The sequence below is a fragment of the Mesoplodon densirostris genome, chromosome 15 (genome assembly GCF_025265405.1).
Source record: "Mesoplodon densirostris isolate mMesDen1 chromosome 15, mMesDen1 primary haplotype, whole genome shotgun sequence".
NCBI classification, from domain to species: domain Eukaryota; kingdom Metazoa; phylum Chordata; class Mammalia; order Artiodactyla; family Ziphiidae; genus Mesoplodon; species Mesoplodon densirostris.
In genome coordinates, this window is record NC_082675.1 from 65203751 (window position 1) to 65229734 (window position 25984).

At 48.6% G+C, this 25984-nt stretch overlaps 1 protein-coding gene across 9 annotated transcripts in view; it reads right to left on the reverse strand.

The window, feature by feature from the left end:
- Window positions 1–25984, reverse strand: part of ZBTB7C (zinc finger and BTB domain containing 7C) — a 375288-nt gene that overhangs the window by 282631 nt on the left and 66673 nt on the right. For 8 of the 9 annotated variants that reach the window (XR_009534485.1, XR_009534486.1, XR_009534484.1 and 5 more), the window contains exon 2: window positions 13761–13985. The exons of the other annotated variant lie outside the window; for it this stretch is intronic. The gene's annotated coding sequence lies outside the window, so the exon portion shown is untranslated. The remainder of the gene's footprint in view (window positions 1–13760; window positions 13986–25984) is intronic. 9 annotated transcript variants of the gene reach the window in all.

The following is a 25984-nucleotide window of genomic DNA, read 5'->3' on the forward strand; positions in this document are numbered from 1 at the left end:
AAATGGACTCTCAGGTGGCAGTTGGCTGTTGCACTGATTCTTATTCACGCAGGAGCTAAGTCACGGTGCTAATGTGAACCATGTGTGAAATACCCCTTTTACATGCACTAGCAATGAAAGGTCTTCGCAGACCTATAGCCAAATGAATGTACTTCTGAGTAATGGGAATCTGCACGTGGGCATTATTTTATTACCATGTACAAGCCAGCATCATCAAACCTTTGATGTCACATTAAAGAAAGCACTCCAGGGCTTCCCTGGTGGCGCAGTGGTTGAGAGTCCGCCTGCCAATGCAGGGGACACAGGTTCGTGCCCTGGTCTGGGAAGATCCTACATGCCACGGAGCGGCTGGGCCCGTGAGCCATGGCCGCTGAGCCTGAGCGTCCGGGGCCTGTGCTCCGCAACGGGAGAGGCCACAACAGTGAGAGGCCCGCGTACTGCGAAAAAAAAAAAGGAAAGCACTCCAGCCACCCAGGGAGGTGAGGAAACACCAGCATGGAGCCCCTCATGCAGAAAGGGACACGGAAGTGCTCTCCAGGGCCTGAGGCTTTTAAAACTGTACTTAACACCATTAGGTTGCTCGGAGAACCACAACACGTGAGGATAGGAATTGACCTCAGGCCCTCAGCTCACCTGTGTGATGCATGAAGGAAGGGATTTGTACAGAATCGCCCGGTTCATCAGTTGCAGATCTGGGACTGGAATCCACACCCTCTCACTGGTTCAGGCCATGGTGCTTCTTCCACTGCACTCAGGACGCCAGGAAACCTTTATAGAGATTCCCAATCTCTCAGGTCCTGGCTTGAGTCTTCATTGAAACCCCCAGAGGAAATGAGAGTAAAGACTATCTCTACCAGCCCAAGTTGGCAGACAAAGGACACTGCATCTTGGCAGATGTTTTGGTGGCTATGGGATGCTAGGGGACTGAGGGAAAGTTGCTTGGAAGACAGGGAAATGGCATAGGAATCTGGGAACAAAGTCTTATTGACTTATCTGTTTATAAATAATGCATACTCTGCCTACTTCTAGAAAAGATTTGGGGTGGTTTGCAATTTAAAACACATACATGCAATAAAATAGCTCAGACTGACATCAGATTGAAGAACTGTTTTTAACAGCAAAAAAAGTTGGAAATGACCCAGGTGTCCCTCTATAGGGGGCTGGTTTAAAAAAACTGTCCATGCATCCAGTGGAATACTACGCAGCTATTTGTAAAAATGAGGAATTTACAGGCTTCCCTGGTGGTACAGTGGTTGAGAGTCTGCCTGCCGATGCAGGGGACACGGGTTCGTGCCCCGGTCCGCAAGGATCCCACATGCCGCGGAGCGGCTAGGCCCGTGAGCCATGGCCGCTGAGTCTGCGCGTCCGGAGCCTGTGCTCCGCAACGGGAGAGGCCACAACAGTGAGAGGCCCGCGTACCACAAAAATAAATAAATAAATAAATAAATAAATAAGGAATTTGCTCTGCGTACTAATATGAAGAGATTTCAAGGACACATATTTAAGGAAATAAAAAAGCAAGGTGCAGAATATACAGTAGGCTATCTTTTGTATGGCAAAGTGGTTAAGAATATATATTCAAATTTCTCCATTTTAGCATAAAGAAAACACTGAAAGAATAAACCTAAAAGTTATATAAATGGTGGCCTATAGGGGGCAACGGGGGGAGAGTGAAATCTCAGTGTATACTTTTGTACGTCATTTTGATTTTTGAACTGTATAAAATGCTTCACCTGCTCAAAAATTCTAATTCAATTAAACACAGAGGAAAGGGGAAATGGGAAATAATTCTAGATGCAAGAGCCAAACATTTCTCCCTTCTGCCCCCTCCAAAAATGGATGCTAAAAGTGCCGTGCCTGGAATCCCACAGTCACATGGACCCAGAAGTGGAGGGCGCGTCACTCCAACACAAGTGGAGGCCGGACATGGAGTGCAGATGGGCAGCCTGCTGGGGCTGGCGGCAGGGGCCTGACCTTCCTGACTCATCACCGGAGTGAGCAAGAAGGGAAGGGCTGGGACCTGCCCCAGGCCAGCATCGCTCAAGGCCTACCCACCTCTGGAGGGCTATGCCCAGGTCTGCTCCCCGACTCAACCCTGACTCACGGTTACCACGGCTCCTGACATCAAGTGGTTCCAGAAGCGACCAAACTGCATTAAGTACCATGTTCACATTCTTAGGCTCTGCCTGCCAAGCCCACCCCACTCCGGGCCTTCCTCTCTGTATCCCCAGCATGGCCCTGGTTCCCCCAGCTCTGGGGGGCAGTGCCCTGTGCCCTCGCGTTGCTCAGCCACAGTACTTGTTGGAGAAGAATTCTGGAGAGGTGAGAGGGCAGCACCCTCAGCTAAGGACGGTGGTTTCGGCCGTATAAGTGAGCTCTTCCCCTCCCAGGCTCCTCTCTGATCCCCTCCCGGAGTAGGAGGTGGCAGCCAACCAGCACATCCATTAAAATGTATTGCTACCACCCTGACATCCACTGAGGAGGTGGAATTAACTCTAGCCTATTAATAAAGTATATCCATATTATAGAAAACCATATTATGAAAAACTAGAGTGATGCGTACGAGTAGTTTTTAAAAGATTATATTAAGTAAAAACACAAGCTGCAGAACATAATACAATACATAGCTTGATCCCATTTTTGTGTAATATTGATCTATTTTTCCAGATCCATGGTAACAGTATAAATACAGATAGTGATATGAATGTAACAATTCCCTGAATTCTTGTGATGATCTCTGGGGTGGGGGTGGGGGTGTCTCACAATTTCCTTCACTTTCTCAAACACGTGTACATTATTATGTTTTCTTATACAAAGCAATTATTATTTTTGTACTCTGAACATAGATCTCTCTCATGCATTGCATACATTGCTGGTCTGGTGGGTCTAGTCGGAGATTCAGTGGAAGAACTCCCCTCCCGACCCTGCACCGTCCAGCAGATGGGAAACTGAAGCCCGGAGAGGTCAAGTGACTTTCTTGGCATCACACAGTGAGTTAACAGCAAAGCTGGGCAGAGAGCTCCTATCTCCGGACTCAGCCCTGCACTCTTTCCACTACGCCTTGTAGCCTGAAAATAAAATCGGTGTGTATTTGTGGAGGGTTCTTTATGTGGTTGGTAGGGGAAAATAGGAGGGATATTGGCAACAACAACAAAAAAATACTTGGCACTCCAGGACTCATTACCTGGCTGCCAGGTCAGTACCACCTCCATTGACTCATGAAAAAAAATACTTGGCACTCCAGGACTCATTACCTGGCTGCCAGGTCAGTACCACCTCCATTGACTCATGAAATATTCTATACAAGTATTCACTTAAAGATGAAACATTAACTGTAAATCAACACCTGGAGTGAGTGCTGAGTTACAAAGTGAATTAGAGTAAGTGGGCAAATGGATGGCTGGTCTCAGCCCCAGTGGCCACCTGACTGTTACCCACCCGAGCTGGGAGAAGGTCTACCCTCTGACTCAGAAAAGCAACAGAAGGTCAGGGTCAGGGGAGGCTTCTTTAAGGAGTATCTCTCTAACATAAAAATAATTGCCACTGCCTCCCCAAAAGCACCTGAAATGGCAGGATGCACATTAATCAATTAACAAGTCTTATTAAATCTTGTGTTGGACTGGGCTCGGAAGGTCTGGCTGACAGGCATAAAGATGGTGGCCTCTTCCGTCTGGTCACTGCTTTACAACTCAGAAAGGCTTTCACTCATCATCCCGCTGGAGCTTCTTGATGTCATGCGGCCAGCAGTTTTTAACCTTTGTTTTGTGTCTGAGGAAGCAGTTCCATGACTTGCTCAGGGTCCCACAGGGCAGTTTCCAAGGCAGAGCTGGACACCAGATCTGCCAGGCTTGGCCCCGTGTGCTTCTCTCACACCCTGCCCTGCTGGGGGCACCAGCGTCCAGAAAAGTAGACGAGAGGCCTCTGGGAAAGTGGAATGGCAAAAAAACACAATACAAACCAGTCTAGAGTCGGGTGCTACGTCTCTCCCCACTGGACCACCAGTGGACACCTTTTGCCACTCTGAGATTTTTGTCTTTTGAGGACAGTTTGCATGTGTGGGTTTGCATATGAAATACACATGAACACATTTTTTAAATGTTTGACTAACTCTTTATACTTCTTGAAGTGTTTTTGCATACACTGCCCATTAAACTCTCTTTCTGTAGGTAAATGATGTCAGCAGGACAGGCAATCTAATTCTTTCCAGTTAACAGATAAGGAAACCAAGGCTCGGGGCAACTTGTTCCATGTCTTATTACTTCTCAGTGGCAGAGGGGGAGGCCAAGAGCTCTCTCTGGATCATTTCATTTCATGCTCCCAATTCATTCATTTCATTTCATCCTGGGAGAGAGGCGTGGTTGCCCCATCTTACACTTGTGGACACTGAGGCCCAGGGAGACTAGGCCACCAGCCCCAAGTGGCAGAGCCAGAACTCAGCACCCTGGGCCCACAGCTGAGGTGTGAGGTGTGTGGTGTGCAATTGCAGGGAAGGTCCACAGTGGGGCAGGCGTTGAGTAGGTCCTTCCCCAAATACCAATACTAACAATAGCTTTCTGAGCTTTCAAATGTGCCGGGAGTGGGCTGAGCTCTGTCCACACAGGACTCTTGAGGACAAGGCATGTGGCCCGGTTGTCTCTGAATCCTTGAGTGGCACAGAGTTGGGCCCCCTTGTTGACCTGAAGCACCCACCACAACTCTGTCCTTTTCTAGGACCTTTTCTTCCATTTCTGCTGTGCAAATTAAAGGACAGTGTGGGCTCTTACCTAACAAGTGCCTTTTTTTTTTTTTAATACATTTATTTATTTATTTTTGGCTGCGTTGGGTCTTCATTGCTGCACACGGGCTTTCTCTAGTTGTGGTGAGCGGGAGCTACTCTCCGTTGCAGTGTGCGGGCTTCTCATTGCGGTGGCTTCTCTTGTTGCAGAGCATGGGCTCTAGGCGCGCGGGCTTCAGTAGTTGTGGTCTGCGGGCTCCAGAGCGCAGGCTCAGTAGTTTTAGCACACGGGCTTAGTTGCTCCGTGGCATGTGGGATCTTCCCGGACCAGGGCTCGAACCCGTGTCCCCTGCATTGGCAGGCGGATTCTTAACCACTGAGCCACCAGGGAAGTCCCACTAACAAGTGCCTTTGATGGCCGTTCATGCCAAATAACGCCATGCACGCCCCCTGGGAGGAGTGAGAGCCCCCCATCCAGCTCTCCACACCCAAGAAACTGAACTGGCTCCCAAGGCTGCCTCAAATCCCTTCACCTTTACTGGAGCAACTGTGGCCCACCTTTTCAAGATTTCCACTCAGGCCATCTTCTCTCTCTGCCCTAGGAATGATTTGCTGATGATAATAAACATTTCCACATGAAGGCTTGGGTGTCTCTGAGTCATAATTTATTGCTTTGTTTCTGTGGTTGATACTTTTTTTTTTTTTGCTTTTTGCTTAAAAGACAGGGCAGGAGTGAGTGAGCCTGGACGGGATGAGTAATCCCAGCTTCTCTAAGCTCTGGTGGGAAGACGGAAACAAGAGGTGGAGCCGGAGAGGAGAGGAAGGGAGTGGCTGGCAGGGCCGGGCAGGGGGAGCACGACCCCAGTTCCGGACAGGGAAGACTTGGGTCCCCAAGTCAGATAATACTGTAATCCAAACAGGGTTTATGTGCTCAGCTGCAGCCTGTGGGCGTGGGGAGGTGGGAGACAGGGAAGTATTCTAGCTGAGTGATCCATAACCAACAAAGGGATGGTCTGTCCAAATCTTCCCCAGGCTTCAAGGCCCAGGTCAAGTGCCACCTCCTCCAGGTGGCCTTCAAGGATCACTCCAGCCAAGAGCAATTCCCCTTTCCTCTGAATCTGAACCTTTCGTTTATCACTAGGGTTAGATGGCTCTGCCCCAACACTGTTTATTTGTACTGCTTCTCCAGTTCCGTCGTGAGCTCCCAAAGGGCAGAGAACTTGTTTTTACCTCCTCTGTACCTTTTAAGTTTGTGACACCCAGGATAGTCTATCCCTTGGGTGATGTTAGACCACACCTATACACAGAGCCAGGAGTCTCCAAGCAAACATTTGTGGACCGAGTTTCAGAAAATGGCATTAAAGGACTTCCCTGGTGGCGCAGTGGTTGAAAGTCCACCTGCCGATGCAGGGGATACGGGTTCGTGCCCCGGTCCGGGAAGACCCCACATGCCGCAGAGTGGCTGGGCCCGTGAGCCATGGACACTGAGCCTGCGCGTCCGGAGCCTGTGCTCCACATCGGAAGAGGCCACAACAGTGAGAGGCCCGTGCACCGAAAAAAAAAAAAAAGAAAGAAAATGGCACTAAATAATCATCACACAATTTAACCTTTGGTCTTGGGCTTTATACTGCACGAAGCCCTTTCATAATCTTGGAAGGTAAGTGGCAGGTGATATGAAGCTCATTTTACAGGTAGCAAAACTGAGACTTAGAAAGTTTGAGTGATTGACCAATGACCAGTTAGTAAATAGAAACAGCTCTGGAACCTAGGTTTCTGACCTTCCTGATTATCCTTAGGGGAGCTGAAAGTTTCTGTCTCCTCTGAAGCACATGACAAATTATTTGGGGGAACATGGCAATGCTATGCACCACCACTACCCCCCTCCGCAACATGCACAGTATGTGCTAACATTCACTCACAGTATAACCAAAGTTCTGAAGAAACCTGTTTGGCTTAGTTCAATGCAACCTTCTCCAAACTTACCTCACCTGGAACCCTTTTGCATGGGACACCCACAGTATCCCGAACTGGGGAGATGTTCTACTGCACCACTGCTACTTTCCTAAAGGGTAAATCATGTTCCCAGGAGAAGCTGTATATTATGGACAAAGAAAGGCTTACGCTAGATGAAGAAAGCTCTAATTGTGAAATTTCAGGGCTCAGCCCATCAGTAAGGACATTTATTATTATTTTACTTTTTATTATTGAACATTTCAAATACACACAAAATAGAAGAGCATAATAAATCCCCACATACCCATCACCAATTACCAAACCAGCTTCAACAATATTCAGCAATCTGTTCTTACTTCATCTTTTTTTATCTAAAATATTTTAGAGAAAATCCCAGACATCATCTGTAAATACTTCAGTATGTAACATTGCTACAGTATTACACACCCTAAAAAAATTAACAATAATTCCTGGGTATAACAGGGGCAAGACGGGAATAAAGACGCAGACCTACTAGAGAATGGACTTGAGGATACGGGAAGGGGGAAGGGTAAGCTGGGACAAAGTGGGAGAGTGGCATGGACATATATACACTACCAAATGTAAAATAGATAGCTAGTGAGAAGCAGCCGCATAGCACAGGGAGATCAGCTAGGTGGTTTGTGACCACCTAGAGGGGTGGGATAGGGAGGGTGGGAGGGAGGGAGATGCAAGACGGAAGAGATATGGGAACATATGTATATGTATAACTGATTCACTTTGTTATAAAGCAGAAACTAACACACCATTGTAAAGCAACTATACTCCAATAAAGATGTTAAAAATATTAAAAAAATAAAAATAATAATAGTAATACTTCCTGGGTATCTAACACACAGCCTGTCTCTAACCTCCTTGATTCTCTCACATAGAGTCAAAGTAGACTTGAGTCATGAGTCGAACTGGACCCACAGAGGCCATTCGGTTGGTATATCTCTTACGGCTCTAAATCTGTAACAATTCCCTCACATCTCGCCATTATTTCCCCTCCACCTCCTGTTGGGAAGACAGGGCATTTGTCCTGAGGAGCCCTCTCTGTCCAGATCTGGTGGCGGCCTCTCTGTGCTGGGCTTTCCCATGTTCCTCCAGCTCCTGCATAAGGGTGGTCGTTAGATTTTCAGGCAGGAGCACTTTTATGTTCAGGTTTATGGTGGGAAAGTGTCCTGTGTGGTGCTGAGTCCTTCCCGTCACATCACACCCAGTGGTCCACTTTTAGCAAAGCTAATATTGATCCATGGATTTGGATGCTGGGGGGATAGAACTTTTTGAGCAACTAGGTCTTCCCAGTATCTCCAAAGTCGTATCACATTCTAGAATTCGGTTCTAGATACATCTCCAGCCTGGGATTTCATGGAGGACCCTCTACTACCATCAGCTCCAAAATTCTATCAGCCTATCCTTTCCTAGACTATCTCTGGGTGACCTTTTACCTTTCTTTTTCTTTCTTTTTTTTTTTTTTTTTTAAATAATGAAAAGACACTTTTAAATAACCAGACAAGTCGGGGACCCTGTCTTCCCTTCTGGCCAGGTGCTACCAGCAACTCCATGGGCTTAGCTGGAGTCCCAAGGTCTCCACAGCCCATGGATTCCTCCACCCATCTCTTAGGAGATGAGTCAGAATCTCAAGGAGAAGACGAACACATAGTTGAACATGATAAATATGCATCCAAAATTTTTAAAAACCAAATTACACAAATCAAGCTTATTCTGAGAGGTTCGTTTTGCCAGGGGTCTCTAGTGCTCCAATCAGCATAATTAAATAGCGGGATCTCTCTAGAATTGATTGTGGTTTTCACATTTTTTATCATCCAAGGACCATTTCAGCGAGATGATTTTAAGCTAATAAGCACCCCCAAATTAGAAACTAATTAAGGAGATGGAAAATACAAATGTATTTGTTTTTAGTCGGGCACTATTTTTATCAGAGGAATCATGAAAAATTAAAATTGTCAAGTACCAATATGAAGGTTGTCAGTCAAGGGCAATGTGTCTTTCTGCCTCTCCCTGCTGCAAAATTTTAAGGTGATATATCAGAAGCTGTTCCCTGTGGGCTCCCAGGAAGCAATAAAGAGACTAATTTTGAAGAGCAGAATTACACACTGCTAGACTTGACGAGGAAAAGGGGGCTGCCGTAATACTCTCAACTCTTTGGTGATTAAGATTCATAGCACCTCTTGCTTTTTGAATGCATGTGTGCCTGGCACCAGCATTAAATCACTGCAGTGCACTTTCTCATGCTCATTTAACAGATGAGAACATTAAGGCCTGGGGAAGTTGAGAGATGTGTACAGGGTCACAAAGCAAACTTAGGAAGAAGCTAGACTATATCTCTACCTAACTATGCTTGATGTTATGACACTCCCTCCTCATCGTCCCCTACATGTGCCATAGATTACCTTTTAAAATAGATGCTAAGTCACAATGACACTGCTTTGGAGGACTCTTTTAGGATTTGTGACAGCCTTGAGAGCTCAGGGCCCAAGAGAGGAACAGGAAGCAGAAGCCAGCTGCCCCCGGGGGGAGGAACAACACAGGGACCCACAGACGGCTGCGGTGAGCATCCAAGGACCACTGACGCAACCTCACACAATCAGATGTTGACCCAACCTTGAAAATGTCATTTCACTCCCCAGGGCTGGAGAATTCCCATTCGTCTGTAGACTTTGCACTGATTCCAGCACGGCTGACACCCGGTTACTCTTTGCATCACCGACCTGTAGCTCCTTATCCTGCTCCCTCCACCCCAGCCCTAAGGACAGGGGATCTGCCTGCAGACACTCTATTCAAACCTCCTTTCCCATCGCAGCATCCTCACCAAATCCAAGCCAGGCAGGTGAAGAGGACCCTTCCTTAGCTCCAGGCCTCTCTCCCTTCAGGCCCAGAAAAGATGGATTGGGAACTTTCTTGATAACTAGGGCAGACTCCAAACTCAGGGGGATGAGTTAGAGACCCCACACAATAGGCTGAAGAAAACTAAGGATGTCAGGGAAACCTGCCACTGACACACAGGAGACAAAGGATTATTAGTTGAGAGGTGCTCGCCCGGCAGGGAGGAACACCCAGGGGTGCTCTGAGCGGGGCCCACGGGTGGGAGGACAGTGTGTGATGATGGCCCAACCTGCCACGTGATGCCGAGTGGAAGGGCACGTTTAGAATCAACCCAGCTCCCAGCCAAGAAACCACGCCAGGTAGGGAATTAAGAGTCTTAATAACATTTTATAATTTTATGCAGGTCTTTCACATACACTATCTCATTTGAGTCTCAGAAAAACCCCAAAGGCAGAAATTATTTAACCCATTCCTCAGGTGGGGCTGGGCTTAGGGGAACTTGATTTTGTGGAGTGCCAACCTTATGCCAGTGACACGTGTCAGGACACATATGTAGCATTTACTATTTTCTGCCGCTGTTGGGAGCCCGTGACTAGGGCAGATGTCATTCACACAGTAATAAAAAATACCCTCTCCCAAACCCAGAAAGAGCAGCCATATCTATGACAGCAGGCTCCCTGGCCCTCACAGGGAGTAATCTGTACTTTTATGGCTGGTAAAGAAAGGAGGCAGGTAAGGTAGGGATGGGCCTTTGTTTCAAAGGCTGAGGCTGGGAGACAGGAGAGAAAGGGGATGAAGGACAAGCAGCTCTTCGAGTAGGGTGTCTGGGTCGGGTCCCAAGACACTTGGGATGGCTTAGGTAATGGGTCCTCGGGTGGCCGGCACCCCCTCGGCCCACTGAAACACGGTGCCACGGTGGTGTTCATCCTCTAGAGATGAAAGCCCGGGGCCCCCCGCCTTCTCTACGGCAGAGCTGACACAGGGGCACAAGCTGCCTGCAGGACCTGTCTCCTCCAGGTGACCACACGGCTCTGGATAAGGAGGGCCAGAGGCAGCCACCCTGGGCCAAGGTCCAGGCTCACCCCCTGCCCATCCGTCCTGCCCCACAAAGCCCCACAGTCCTCATGCGACAGAGGGGTAGAAACAGAACTACAGAAATTCCTGCTGGGACACTTTTGCCACACTTAGCCCATAGGGAACTCAACCCGGTTTTCATTTAATTTAGGAAAATAAAAGGCATTATTTCTTGACATGGAATGTCACGGTGTAAAGATTGTTTTATTTAGTCCTCACAGTTACCCAGCAAAACAGACACTCTTAGTGCCACTTTCAATGCCGCTTCTGAAGCTCAGAGAGCTTTGGGAACTGCCTGGGGTCAGCCTGGGACCAGTAAGTGGGGGCATCTGAGGCCAGCTGGGAAGACCTGCAGCCAGGGCTGGTTCTAGAGAACATACGTTACCATCCAGAACAAGTGATTCAAGACATCTCGGATTCTTCAAGCCAGTTTCCCCAGGAATTCATTTCACATGTGCCATGAGAAGAGGGCAGAAGAGTAAGTCCTGTTGTCTGGCTCAGGATACACCTGGCCTCTGGGCGTCCCTGGGCTAAGATGCTCTAAATTCTAGACCTAAGCTGTCCAATAGAGTAGCCACTAGTCACAGGTGCTGTTGAGCACTTGCAATGTGGCTGGTCCAAACGGAGATAAACTGTAAGTATCAAACGTACTCTGGACCTCAAAGACTTTGTACGAAAAGAAGAATATAAACTATCTCATTAATAATCTTTATATTCACTCCACGTTGCCATGATAATACTTTGGACATGTTGAGTTAAATGAAACATTATTACAATTAATTTCACTTGCTTCAAATTGAAAATCCCATGAGACTGGCTCACCATCAGTCTCTCTGGGCAGCCCTGCTCCAGGTCCCAAGTCTTGCCTCGGTTTCTGTACCCAACTCATCCTGCCCCACTCCCTAGAGCAGCGCTGGAAACCCAGGAGGCAAGACTCTCCAAGCATTCCGAGAATGTCCTCTTCTCAACACGTCTGTAAATTCCTGGACCCACCCCTCCCTCCCTCTATCCTACGCAGTGCCCAGAAAGCATCCCCAGGCCCAGCAACTGCCAAAGCACTCACAGGCAATCACCATTTCTGAGTGTTCGGATCCACCTTAAACTACATTTTCCACGGCCAGAGGAATGCCGAGAACCAGGTTTTCAAAGCTCAGGCCTCAAGCCCTGTTCACAGTCAGAAGCCCTGGGAACTGGGATGCGTTTCTCCCAGCCTTCTTTGCTCCCTCCCCTCCCAGACCATAAGCTCCTCCAAGAGCCGAACAATGGAAGAAAACTAAATGATTGATCACTTACTATGGTGCCAGCTGCTGTGCTAAATGTTTTTCATGTTTCATTTTATTTAATTCTCCCAACCAGCCTGTGAGTGAGAAAGTCTTGTCCCCATTTTGAAGACAGGAGCCTGAGGCTCCCAGAATCCCAGATCTGTCTCCACTCCCATGTTTTTTTCCTCTGCCCCATGTTCCCTCCCCTGGGAGCAGACATACCTCATGCATCTTTGTATGTCTGGAACGTAGCACAGTGCTCAGTACAAAATAGCTACTCAGTAAATATTGGGAAACTAGGTTAAGAAACTTCTAGATTCAACCCTTTGTTCTTTCTTGACTTAGTCAGAAAGTATTTGCCCCTTACCTTCCTGAGGCTGCTAAGTCCTCACCCACCCACCTGCAGGGCTGGGCCTCTTCTACCTCCTCCTGCCCACCCCCATCACCTCTCATCACGAGGGCCCACAGGGTCAGCCCTGCCCAGGTCCCCAGTCAAGCCTAAAATGCACAGACTGCCTGCTCCTCTGAGAGGTGGGGGTCTGAGAATAGATCAGAGCTGGTACACTAGGGTCTAGGGTGCCCGGGGACACAGCTAGCCCCAGGAAACTGTGAAGATACCAGCTCCCTAGCAAAGCCCCTCCAGGCCTAGCCAGACTGCTAACTATCCTCACCAGGGTCCCCAAAGCTCGATTCCCCTGCCATTTGTTCATATAGACAGGAGCCAAGTCCTGGGCCCACCTGGTACCTGTGGCTGATCCATTTCCTAGAGCTGGGCTCCGCTTTCTGGATTCCTTCTTCATCTTACTCTTTCTGCCTGACTTAGAACAAGGCCACCCAGATGTCCTAATGCTCTGCCCCTCCCCACTCCTTGGCTTGGCTTTGTGGACCCTGACACTGGCCTGCACTGGAATGGAATTTGCCACACCCTCTTGGGCCTCCTGCCCCAGGCCATTGGCCCTCTCCCCCTGCCCTGGTCAGTTTCCCAAGGCCCCAAGCTATTTTTGCTCCCACCCCAGCCTGCCGTTTTCCCCATGGCGGAAATTGCCCGAATGGTACCCAGTATGACACACACAGTGACGACCAGATGGCCAATGGAAGAGGCCCTCCACTAGATCAGAGCTCATCTTCGGGGTCTCCAGTTCCACTGGACCCTGGTCCTTCCAGCCTCAGGGTCCTGCCCTCTAGGCTCTGGGGACCTTCTCAATGCTTTCTGCCTTGGCTGACCTCCTCAGATTACCTGCTAGACCCAGGGGGTCTGCCAGCCCCTGCCTGTGCTCTCCAGACCCCTACCCATAACCTCCCCAAGTCAGCCTTGGTCATCTGCTACTTGCCCTGGCATCCTTGGAGGGACAAAGGCAGCTACAAAGTCCCTATTTCCTTTTTTACAAGAAATACCAACCCATCACCTCACCTGTCATTCAAGAAATCTGACCCAACCCAGAAGGCTTCTCAGCCAATAAGGCCTCCAGGTCTATCCCTTAGGTATCACTGATCCATGAAAGAGCTCCTGCACCCCTCACTGCCTTTGTTTCCCCACTGGCATCCATGCCCTGCTTCCCAAGGGAGCTGATGGGAAATAATGACTTCTTGATTTGCTACTCTAAGGTCTTAAAACAAGAGGGGCTACATCCATATGGCATCAAGCCTTCCTATAAGGTATAGTAAGTGAACCTACCTGATGCTAAATCTGCTGGTGCCTAGCTCCAGCAAGAGCTTGGGGCAGAAACTAATAACTATAAAGCATCCATCTATTATCTTACCAGGCCTTACTCTGCCTTGTTTGCATGGTTATTCTCCCAAGAGTTGACATTTTATGTCTACTGCAGGCTGATATATTCTCCTACCTGCCATATCATTCAGAAAGGATTGATGAACCTCAGGTTCATTACCTGTCATTACACCGTGTACATGTCACTTGGGGCCGAAGTATCAATTCTTCGTGAGTCTCCCCGGTGGTAGTCTCCCGACTTGGAGGCTCCAGGTCCAACGAGCTGCAGATTGTGCTCACTCCTCAGGCCCTGGTGGGCTTCATGCCATCCCTTACTGCTCTCCTGGCTGGCCTACTCCTCAGGGGTAGTGAGGCCTTCTGAGTTCCCAGCTGCTTCAGAGGAGACCTGTAGGAAGAACAAAGGTCCCTGTGACCTACCAGGACCAGAGACACATGTCCAAGTTTTAGCTGTTCTAGAACTTTCCAGCCATCTTTTTTCTCTCTCTCTCTCTTTATTATTAGATCTTGTAACTCCAGGTGACTATACAGACTCCACCTTGGCTAGGGACTTCACTGCCAATGTCCCACCCACCAACCCTACCCCCAGGCCTCAGCATGCGTGAACGAAACACACACACCCTTTCATTCTTATCTTCTTACCTTGGCATATTTCGTTTCATCTGCCTGAAACACCCACCATCACTCACTCAACCTACCCACCATTCAGAGTTTAGCTCATACCCACCCACAGAACCTCATTGCCCCAGGAAAGAGGAAGGAGCTGGGTGTCCTCCCTCCACCAATGAGACCCACAAAGAACAAGGCCATGTCTACCGGGGACATGCCTGAACTCTTGTAGCCCGGGCCCTAGGACAAGGCTTCCGGTGTGCTGTGGTTTGGGGGCTCCGGGAAGCCCACCCACCTGTGGCCTCCTTTCATAGCCCTTCGCTCAGAGTGAGAGACAAGGGTACAGAGGCAAACCTCGCTGGGTGAGGGACACAGACACTGCTCTACTGAGTGACCACATTTCATAGCCAAGACCACAGCTCACACTCTGGGGTGGCAGGGGGCAGGTAGGAAGGGGCTCCAGAAGAAGAAGCCGCGCCTCAGCGTGCAGATCTCCTGGGTTCTGGAGACTGGGGTCACACTGGCCATAGCCCTGCACCTCTGACCAGGCGTGGCCTCCAGCTCCCGGGGCCACTGCCCAGACAGCTCTGGCCCTGAGCTCCACCCCAACCTCGGGCTCCTCTGGGCCTCAGTGGACCCACTGCTGAGAAGGGGCTGTGGCAGGTGGAGAGTGTCCACCAGGGCATCCAGCACTGCAGGAAAGGGGGAGCACCATGGACAGGGATGAGGGTAGCAAAGGGAGGCAGGGACCTGGAGTCCCGTGGATTTTGTAAGCCTAACAATGACGATGTCTTACACACACACCCTGATTTATACCCTCCAAGCTGCTTTGGCATTCACTGGACCCATGTGGTTTCACAGTAGTGACATAAAGGGGTATTTTTTTTGACAGTTATTTTAGAGATGAGGAAACAAAAGCACAGAAAGGTTGAGAATCTCACTAAAGATCCCACGGTAAGGTAGTGAAAGAGTCAAGACTGGAATCTCTGACTCCCAGTTATCATTCTTTTCAGCAAGCCCCTTGGTCCTGGGTTAATTTCCTACCACGTCAGGGGAATGGCGGGTCGGTAGGAGTGGGGAGGACAAGAGGCATGCTTGGCCTGCTGTGGGGGGATGGGGAGAAGAGAGAACTGGAGGAGGATGGAGCCTGTGGTCTCTCCCCTGCTAGGAGGGTCTAGGCGAAGAAGGCACAGAGACGAGTGATCAACAGGGAAGGCAGGAATGTGGAGGCCCCTAGCTGACAGGAGCAGCTCAGGCAAAGAGGGTGCTGCCGTGATAAATAGCCACAGCTTGGGAGTGGGGAGGGGGGGCAGGGTGCCGACCTTGAGCCTCCAGGGCAACCTGGCTTTACAGCTCTGGCCTCCGAGGCATTGCTGGGCAAGGCAGTCCTGGGGATTAGAAGCCCCTTTGAAAGAACAAAGCAGTTATTGGTATCACCTTCCAAAAGCATATACACACATCAATGCTCTTTTGTATATGGGATATATTCCTGAATAATGAAAATGAAAAAACGCCACCACGAAGTTCCAGCCCTACGAAGAAAGATCTCAGCAGCTCCTGGACAATCTCTGCTTGATTCCAACGTGCTCTGCTTCTGCTCTCCAGGAAGAAGTCACGACCTAGGAAATTCCTACCTGGAAGGAAGGCAGGCCGAGATCCTTCTAGAATAGGCAGCACAGGCCAAAGGCCAGGAAACCCAGCATAGGTGGCCAATCCATGGAGTTCAGCGGAAAAAGGATGCAAACACCAAAGGCAGCCAGGGGCTCGGTGCAGGCCCACATGCCCACCGGACCACACCTCAAAACATCAGGCTACGGGAAGAATGGAAAGTCATCCCCTGGTGTTATTATCGCTCTGTGTCCCAGGCACCCCGGGGAAGCGGAGGGGGTCCTTGTTCTACCTAGTAAGACGTGAGCCCTACTACACGTGCACCAGATGCCGTGGGGAAGGGAGGAGAAGCTGCACCCTTCAGAAGCCGGTTACCAAGCCTGTCCCATGGGCTGCAGGATCACCTGGCGGCTGCAGCTCCGGAAGCAAACAGCTAGAGCACATCAGTTTTTGCTGGGGGTGGGAGGGTGGGGATCGGAGTCCTTCTGAGCCCTCCTGCACGGTGGGGTTGAAACATATTCACAGCAGATGGTGATGTCGCCCTCACTCGGGATTCTCATTCCTAATTATCTGTGCTGTCAGCAAAACAATTAACCCTCAGAAAAACTGCGCCATCCACTCTCAACCATATGAAAAGACAATTTTTCCCAAGGACAAGGGACACTTAGGGCAGCAGCAGAGGGAAAGTAGGGCAGCCTTGTGTTCGATTCGGGATCTCACTCTCCCTGGGCGATTTCGCCATCCTCTGACCTCCGTGGTCCACTGCATGCATCTCATGGCAGCCCCTCCCGCCTCTGAGCCTGCATTTCCTTTCCCATAAAGAGAGGGGGTGAGTCCAATCCCTAGGGTTCCCTTCAGTCCCACAGTGCTAGCCTGCTACAAGTATGGCTCTTTTCCTTTGAATTTTAAGTTCCTTGGGAGTAGAGACTGAGTTTCCATTTGTTCCTCCATTCATTTGCTCACTTGCTTATCTGCTTATTTATTCATTCATTCATTCACTCATTCATTCAGTCAGTTACATAGGAGATATGAAGAAACTATCTATTCAGCCTTCTTGACCACTGCATGGAGCTTTCTTCCCCTGGGATGTGGAGGGAGGAGGGAAGGATGGAGCAGGGTGAGGGGGAGGTGCAAGGGGCTTCATCCTTGGCATTGGCTTGGCATCAGCTGTAGGAGGGGATTCCCATTGCATTTGTGTTCTCTCTGAAGATTCCGCTGCAGGAAGGCAGAGTCCTCTCCAGAGAGCTGAATGTGGTAAGCAAGCCACCTTGGTCCCCAGGGCAGGCCTCCAGAGGGGTGGAGAGGTGCTATGTAAGGAGATCCAAAAGCCCCCATCAGCTGCTGTGGAGCTGGAGAGGGCGCTTCACAGGTGTTCATTAAAGACCTGAGGTGTGAGTGAATGAACCAGAATTCCCCTCCTTAAAGGAACTGTTTAAAAGAAAGGAGGGCTTCCATGGTGGTGCAGTCGTTGAGAGTCCGCCTGCCGATGCAGGGGACACGGGTTTGTGCCCCGGTCCGGGAAGATCCCACATGCCGTGGAGCGGCTGGGCCCGTGAGCCATGGCCAGTGAGCCTGCGCGTCCGGAGCCTGTGCTCCGCAACGGGAGAGGCCACAGCACTGAGAGTTCCGTGTACCGCAAAAAAAAAAAAAAAAAAAAAAAAAAAAAGGAGAGTTTTTATAGGGCTAAGGCATGATGTTTGTTACCCAGGGGGCTACTATTTAAGGCTGGGCTGGTTGGTCCATTTTGTCTGTTGTCAGGCACTGTCATGGGAAAAGAAAGCAGGGTGAGCAAGGAATTGTAGAATGATCACTGTCAGCGCTGAAAGAGCCTTCAGGGCTGACATCATCCTGGACACGTTTTGCAGGTGCCATCTGGAGAGGTTGAGGGCCTGGCTGCTCACAGACAGGGCGGGCAGAGCGATACTCTGCCGCAGCTGGCTCCACATCCAGGCCGCACTCTGGTCCCAGTCCACACAGCCTCCCAGGACCAGCCCTCAGTACACGGGGGAACCCACAGGGCAGAAAGGAAGGCCCAGATGGGGGCACCGTCTGGCCCACACCCCTCCGCAACCCCATAGGGCAGCAGGCCTCCTGCTCAGGCAGTGGCAGTGCTCCGCGCACCTGATGAAGGAACGCAGGAAAGAAGATAGGGACGGGGCTGGGGGCTGTGGAGGGCAAGGAGCTGAGACCCTTCCTCCACCACCATTCTGCCCACTTCAAGCCTTGTGACGTCTTTCTTCCGTCCCCCTGTCGCCCATCCGGCTACCAGCACTTGCCTTCACCCAGTGACCAAGAGCACAGGCTCGGATGCCAGCTCCTCGGCATAAAAGGAGTGTGTTTATATTCAAAGCGGGCCGTCGCCCACTCAGAATCTGCCCACTCAAAGGCAGCACATGTGACTGCACCCCCTGCCCAGAGCCCAAGCGGGACAGACGCCAACCTCTGGCTGGAGACATTTCTAAATATGAGCGTGGCACAAAGAGTCAGGTTCCCAGGCCTCCTCTGCTCTGGAAGACCCAGCCAGGATTGTCAAGGCTGCCGGGAAGGAGAGGGCTGGGGGCAGGCAGGATCAGGAGGCAGCCAGCTGAGACAGCCATCAGCCCCAGAAACATCACCTGAACCTCTCCCTGGCCTTCCAGCCTCGTTAGGGGAAGAGAAAGGATTACCCTGCGCCCAGAGAGTCTAATCAATTGCCTGAAACCCTTGGCAGCAGGGACAGGAAAGCCACTGCTTGCTCAAATGCACATGGATTAAAAATACACAAATGGAATATTTTTTCTTCCCCTCTCCTCAACCTCCTGAAGCCTGGGATGCTTGTTAAAAATAGCCTCGCTGTGGCATGGATCCTACAAAACCCAATGGCTGGCATGAAAATTAAGAAGCCATCGGAGGCGGCACTAAGTGGTTACCCCTGGGGAGTGGGCTGGGGAGGGCCGGGAGGGGGTGCTTTCAAGTGTTTGCAGACACACTTCTACACTGCTTGGATTTTTAACAAGCAGATATTATTTTTATTAGGCTTTTTTTTTCAAGCCTCTGTTCTCTTTTTTTTTACTCTTTAGTTCCTTTTCATTTTTTTTAAATATATTTTTTGGCTGCGTTGGGTCTTCATTGCTGCATGCAGGCTTTCTCTAGTTGTGGCGAGAGGGGGCTACTCTTCATTGTGGCGCGTGGACTTCTCATTGCAGTGGCTTCTCTTGTTGCGGAGCACGGGCTCTAGGTGCACGGGCTTCAGTAGTTGTGGCACGTGGGCTCAGTAGTTGTGCTCACAGGCTCTAGAGTGCAGGCTCAGTAGTTGTGGCACACGGGCTTAGTTGCTCCGTGGCATGTGGGATCTTCCCGGACCAGGGCTCGAACCTGTGTCCCCTGCATTGGCAGGCGGATTCTTAACCACTGCGCCATCAGGGAAGACCCAGTTTGTTTTTTTAACTGGAGATTCATCCATTGCATCCTCCACCTTACGCTTAAGGCTCAACTTGCACTGACCTAGCAATGTGACAGCCCAGTGCTGGCTGCCCTGGTGGTGCACAGACCCCTTGGCACCCAGGACACCAGGTGCAAATATAGCCCACAGTCATGAAAGGAGCACTGAATCCAGGGTCAGAGTCTCGGATCTATGGCTGTGTGACCTCAGACAAGCCACTTCAACTCTCTGGGCTTCAGTTTCCTTAACTGTAAAATGAGGCAGTTGGATTAAATGCACAACAGTTACCTTCTAGTTGTAAGCATTTCACAATTTTAAGGATTGAGGAAAATATCTGAAACTTGCCCTGTGTTTGTCCCTACCACGAATGGGCAAGGGGAATGTGTCCCTGGGCAGAGATGGGGTTTTAAACTCAGGAGACAAAAGGAATCCAAATTGGAAAAGAAGTAAAACTGTCACTGTTTGCAGATGACATGATACTATACATAGAAAATCCTAAAGATGCTACCAGAAAACTACTAGAGCTCATCAATGAATTTGGTGAAGTTGCAGGATAGAGAATTAATACACAGAAATCTCTTGCATTCCTATACACTAACAATGAAAGATCAGAAGGAGAAATTAAGGAAACAATCCCATTTACCATCACATCAAAAAGAATGAAATACCTAGGAATAAACCTACCTAAGGAGGCAAAAAACCTGTACTCAGAAAACTATAAGATACTGATAAAATAAATCAAAGGTGAAACAAAGAAATGGAGAGACATACCATGTTCTTGGATTGGAAGAATCAATATTGTCAAAATGACTATACTACCCAAAGCAATCCAAAGATTCAATGCAATCCCTATCAAATTACCAATGGCATTTTTCACAGAATTAGAACAAAAATTTTACAATTTGTATGGAAACACAAAAGACCCTGAATAGCCAAAGCAATCTTTAGAAAGAAAAATGGAGGTGGAAGAAGCAGGCTTGCTGACTTCAGACTATACTACAAAGCTACAGTAATCAAAACAGTACGGTACTGGTGCAAAAGCAGAAATATAGATCAATGGAACAGGATAGAAAGTCCAGAGTTAAACTCAGGCACCTATGGTGACCTAATCTATGACAAAGGAGGCAAGTATATACAATGGAGAAAAGACAGTCTCTTAAATCAGTGGTGGTGGGAAAACTGGACAGCCACATGTAAAAGAATGAACACTACCTAACACCATACACAAAAATAAACTCAAAATGGCTGAAAGACCTCAATGTAAGGCCTGATACTATAAAACTCTTAGAGGAAAACAGGCAGAACACTCTCTGACATAAATCGAAGTGAGATCTTTTTTGATCCACCTCCTAGAGTAATGAAAATAAAAACAAAAATAAACAAATGGGACCTAACTAAACTTAAAAGCTTTTGCACAGCAAAGGAAACCATAAACAAAATGAAAAGACAACCCTCAGAATGGGAGAAGATATTTGCAAATGAAGCAACTGATAGGCATTAATCTCCAAAATATACAAACAGCTCATGCAGCTCAATATCAAAAAAACAAACCACCCAATCAAAAAATGGGTAGAAGATCTAAATAGATATTTCTTTAAAGAAGACATACAGATAGCCAAAAAGCACATAAAAAGATGCTCAACATCACAAATTATTAGAGAAATGCAAATCAAAACTGCAATGAAGGGGGCTTCCTTGGTGGCACAGTGGTTAAGAATCCGCCTGCCAACGCAGGGGACACGGGTTTGAGCCCTGGTCCGGGAAGATCCCACATGCCGTGGAGCAACTAAGCCCATGCGCCACAACTACTGAGCCTGCGCTCTAGAGCCCACAAGCCACAACTACTGAGCCCATGTGCCACAACTACTGAAGCCCATGTGTCTATAGAGTCCCTGCTCCATAACAAAAGCCACCACAATGAGAAGCCCACACACTGCAACAAAGAGTAGTCCCTGCTCGCTGCAACTAGAGAAAGCCCATGCGCAGCAACGAAGACCCAATGCAGCCAAAAATAAATAAGCAAAATTAATTAATTTAAAAAAAACTGCAATGAGGTATCACCTCACACCACTTAGAATGGCCATCATCAAAAAACCTACAAACAATAAATGCTGGAGAGGGTGTGGAGAAAAGGGAACCCTCCTACACTGTTGGTGGGAATGTAAATTGGTACAGCCACTATGGAGAACAGTGTGGGGGTTTCTTAAAAAACTAAAACTAGAGCTACTATATGATTCAGCAATCCCACTCCTGGGCATATATCCAGAGAAAACCATAATTTGAAAAGACACCTGCACCCTAATGTTCATTGCAGCACTATTTACAATAGCCAGGATATGGAAGCAACCTAAATATCCATCGACGGATGAAAGGATGTGGTGCATATATACAATGGAATATTACTCAACCATAAGAAAGAACGGAATAATGCCATTTGCAGTGACATGGATGGACTTAGAGATTCTCATACTGAGTGAAGTAAGCCAGACAATAAGCAATGATATTGCTTATATGTGGACTCTGAGAAAATGATACAAATGAAATTATTTACAAAACAGAAGTAGAGTCACAGATGTAGAAAACAAACTTATGGTTGCCAGGGGGAAAGGGTGGGGGATAAATTGGGAGACTGGGATTGACACAAACTGCCACATATAAAATAGATAACTAATAAGGACCTACTGTATAGCACAGGGAACTCTACTCAATACTCTGTAATAACCTGTATGGGAAATGAATCTAAAAAAGAGTGGATATATGTATATGTATAACTGCTTCCCTTTGATGTACAGCAGAAACTGACACGACATTGTAAATCAACTGTACTCCAATAAAAATGCTTTTAAAGGTTAAGCTTTCATCAAATCTAAAAAAATAAAATAAAATCAGGAGACAGGGGAGAAGGAAAGAAGCTGCTCTGAGAGCAGAGAACAGCTCCACACCTTGTGGATGAAGTGTGCAATTTGGAAAGAGCATCAGTCTGGGACCCAAAATGTCCTGGGTTCAAATCCTGACTTCAGCTGTTAGTAACTATGTGAACTCAGGAACTGCTCATCACTGGTGCAAATGGACCTTCTCATTTGTAACATGGGGTAGGAATATCCACATCCAAAGGCTGTCGCGGTTATTATATGTAAGGAAGTGAAAAATTACCCAGCTCATTGTAGGAGTCTAATGTCCTTTTATTCTTTTCTTCCTCCTGTCGTTTACCCTCCACTGCATTGCAGGGTGGTTAAAAGTGTGGGCTCTGGAAGCAGACATCTCCCAGCTCCACCACCTATTCGCTGGTGACCTTGGGCAAGCAGTTTCATCTCTCTGTGCCTCAGCTTCTTCACCTACAAAGTGGGAGTGAGCCAGGGCTGGTTGTTTTGCTCCTGCCCCTCCTCGCCAACTGATCCCTCAGTTTTCAATCCTGTATCTCCTATAGATTTTCCTTCACAGGCTTCCTTCCTCCCTGCAACCTCTCTAAGGTTCCTGGCCCGCAGCTGCCCACCACCTGTGGTTGTCTGGCTGGCCCTCACCTACTCTCTCCCTGCCCCCTCTCCATTTGGTCTGCACTCTGCAGGCTGCGCACCTGGCTGGGATTCTCTCCTGGAGCGTGGGGAATGTGTGTTTCAGATCAGTGCTTCTCAAGCTTCAATGTGCTTAGGAATCACCTGGGGATCTTGTCAAAATACAGATGCAGATTCAGATTCGGTAGGTCCCAGCTGGAGTCTGAAATTCTGCATTTCTAACAAGCTCCCAGGGGGTGTCCAGGCCACTGGTGTGGGACCACCCTTTGATTAGCAAGACTGTAGAGTGGAGGAAATCCTAGTGTGTGTGTGTGTGTGTGTGTGTGTGTGTGTGTGTGTGTGTGTGTAGGGGGATGGGGACAGGGACATGGTAGGCCAGTTATCCAAATTAGAGAAGGAGTAGAATTTTGAAAGACTTGGTATGATGGAGACCAAGTGTGAATTCAAGAGACACCAAAGATGAAAAGTAGGAGAGTGTTATATGAAATGATGTGACATTACCCAACCAATAAAAATGTTTATTGAGATAATGCAGCAGCACAGAAAGATGCTTATGACATAATAACTGAAAAAGCAGACTACCCATTATTCACACACTACATACGCACACTAAATCTTCAACTCTGCCAAATGCACATTTAAGAAAACTGATAGACTGTAGTAGGATGACAGCTCAGGACCATGAAAGCTGTGTTATGGTATTATAATCACATGTATTTTCATTTATTTTTCATTTTCTAGATGTTCTTAATGAAGTTTTATCATTTTTGTAATTTAAAGTTTTCCTTCTATATTACTCTCAGAGAGCCACTTCCTGAAATAGGCGGTTTTTCTGTTATTGAGGTTTCATGTATTTTGAGCACAAAACGCCATTGCTGGGAGGGCTGGCAAGTGGTGCATTAAACTTTCTCAGTCAAGCCCAAAAATAAATCAACCCAGATTCTGTTCTTCCTCTAAGCCAAGGGTCCAGCGCTTTGGAAGGCTGGCACTATCACCTCTCACTATAGCAACAAGGAGACCCTGGTAACCTCGAGCTTACGGTTATTAAGAATAAAAATAGGAAGTCCATGGATAGATGTGCAGGAAGACGCTTCTGCGGGTTTGCAATGGACAGGCCGGGTTCCGAGCCCTCTCGGCCTCTCTTACAAGAAATAGAAAGCAAAAATCAGACTCTAGGAGCTGTTTCCCTCAAGATTAAAAGGAGTGCTTGGCAATTTTCTTCTTTGTTTCCCATCTCCGGGCTGTAAGCTGCCTTTCGAACCAGTTCTTGATGTACCTGGAGTCAAGCTGTTCTAGAATAGGAGGCAAACTGTCCAGTCGGGGGATGCCAGAGGCTCACTTATGTTTTGGGTGTGTTTACACCACTCCAATGCCCTGCCCCCAGCCTGCCCTATGGACTTCTGTCCAGCTCTCCTGGCTTACCAGCACTCCCACCCATTCCCCCAGACCCCTGACCCATTCCGTGCAGTGTTTCCTCAATTTGTCCTTAGGCAGGTGCTTCAGGCCCCCCAGCCTCCCATCTAGGCCTTGACTCTGACCTCTGGTAGGTTGGAGGTAGGGAGGAGGCCCCAGCCCCGGCCTGGCTGCTCCTGCCAGAGGTATAGTGTCTGAACCCAGGCCTGCTCCCCAGAACCCCGAATCCATTTTGCACTCTAGTGAACCAAGTTCAAGGCCCAGTTCTGCCACCATCTGGCTGTGGGACCTTGGGCAAACCACTTCACATCTCTGAACCTATAAACATTTTACAATGGGTTTATAGAATCTCATGGTCTCTTTCGGTCCTAACACTCCATCACGCCAACAGGAATAACGGTTTACTGTTTATCTAGCAATACAGACAAGATATTTCACATACCAGGCTTTTCTAGACAACTAAACATTGCCCCTTCAAGCAACAAAATGTGTTTCATTTTAGCCCTACTGCACGAAGTTTTGTTTTGTTTTAACATTTATATGCTTCTCTTCCTTTTGTGGCAAAGAATAAAACCTAACATTTGTTTGTGTACACCTCTCCCCAGCTCTGTTCCACAAAGCATTTGCAGTGGCCAAGGTGCTGAAAATAATGTAACCTTGTCTTCAGGGCCCTCTGGCATGTCTATGAGAGGCTCTCCTGTGTCAGGACATTTGTCCCTAAGGCTGCAATTTTCTCTCTTCTTCTATCTGCCCCTTCCCACAGCAAGGTTCCCAGAGGTCATGCTACCTGTTAGGAATGCCTGCCTAAAGAAGCTTCCCCACTTCTAATGTGCAGCCCCCTGGGCTGGGCGACCGTGGGGTTCTGAGCAAGGGTCAGGTGGAGTGGTGGCCTTAGGATAAGGAGCCGTGGCTTCAGCCATTTCACTGATCACAGGCACTCGTCCCTCGCTCTGAGATCCATGTTCTAGACAGGAGAGGTGAGAGCAGGCTGAGCTCTGGATAAGTGAAGTATCTGTGTCTTGACCCCCTCACCTGAACCAATACTTATTTCTGCTTTGCTGGCTGGTTTTCCCAGAGGGGGCGTTTAGAGACCATCAGAGTTGCTATCATTTCCACACAGGCCAGACTAGAAGGCAACCTCAGGTTTAGAATTTAACCCCAACTCTATACATCCCTGGCGTCACTCCTTTTTCCAAACTTATCCCCAAGTTTCAATATGCCCTTGCCTTGCTTCTTCCCATAAGAGATGCTACAAGTCCCCAAATTAGGTTTTCTTTTCAGAGGAAGCCACTAGAGGCACTAGGCCAGATGCAGGCTCATTCCTAGACCAGAAACATCTGGCAGAGCAATCCCTGTCCCCTGCCTCCACTCCCCAGCAAGGCAGAGCGAAACCTCGATGCCCTCTGCCTTTGCCCCTCCATCCCAGGTTGGAGCAGCTGCACCAACAAGCTCTTATTGTCCCCTGTGCACACCCAGCTTCCTACCTGAGCCAGTCAACTCCACATTTATCACCAACCTACCACGCCCCCTGGCACATGTGCACTTCCTGTTCTGCGTGTGACGGGCCACCACATCACTCATTCTCGGGGGGACACAGTAGAGAGCCTGCAGGTTGTGGTTGGAAAAGGGAATTTCAGAGTTTTCAAGCCTGGAAGTGGGCAGTTCTGAAAGGGAGCCTTTATGGAAAAGCCAGGCTGCAGGAGGGGGAAGCTTCTAGAAGAAAAACCACTAAAGCCACTTTGAGACCAAGGCGGGAGATGGTTTGCAAAACGCTGAGGTCGGTAAGAAAAAGGGCAGGAAATGGGGGCAGAAGGGGCCTGGAGG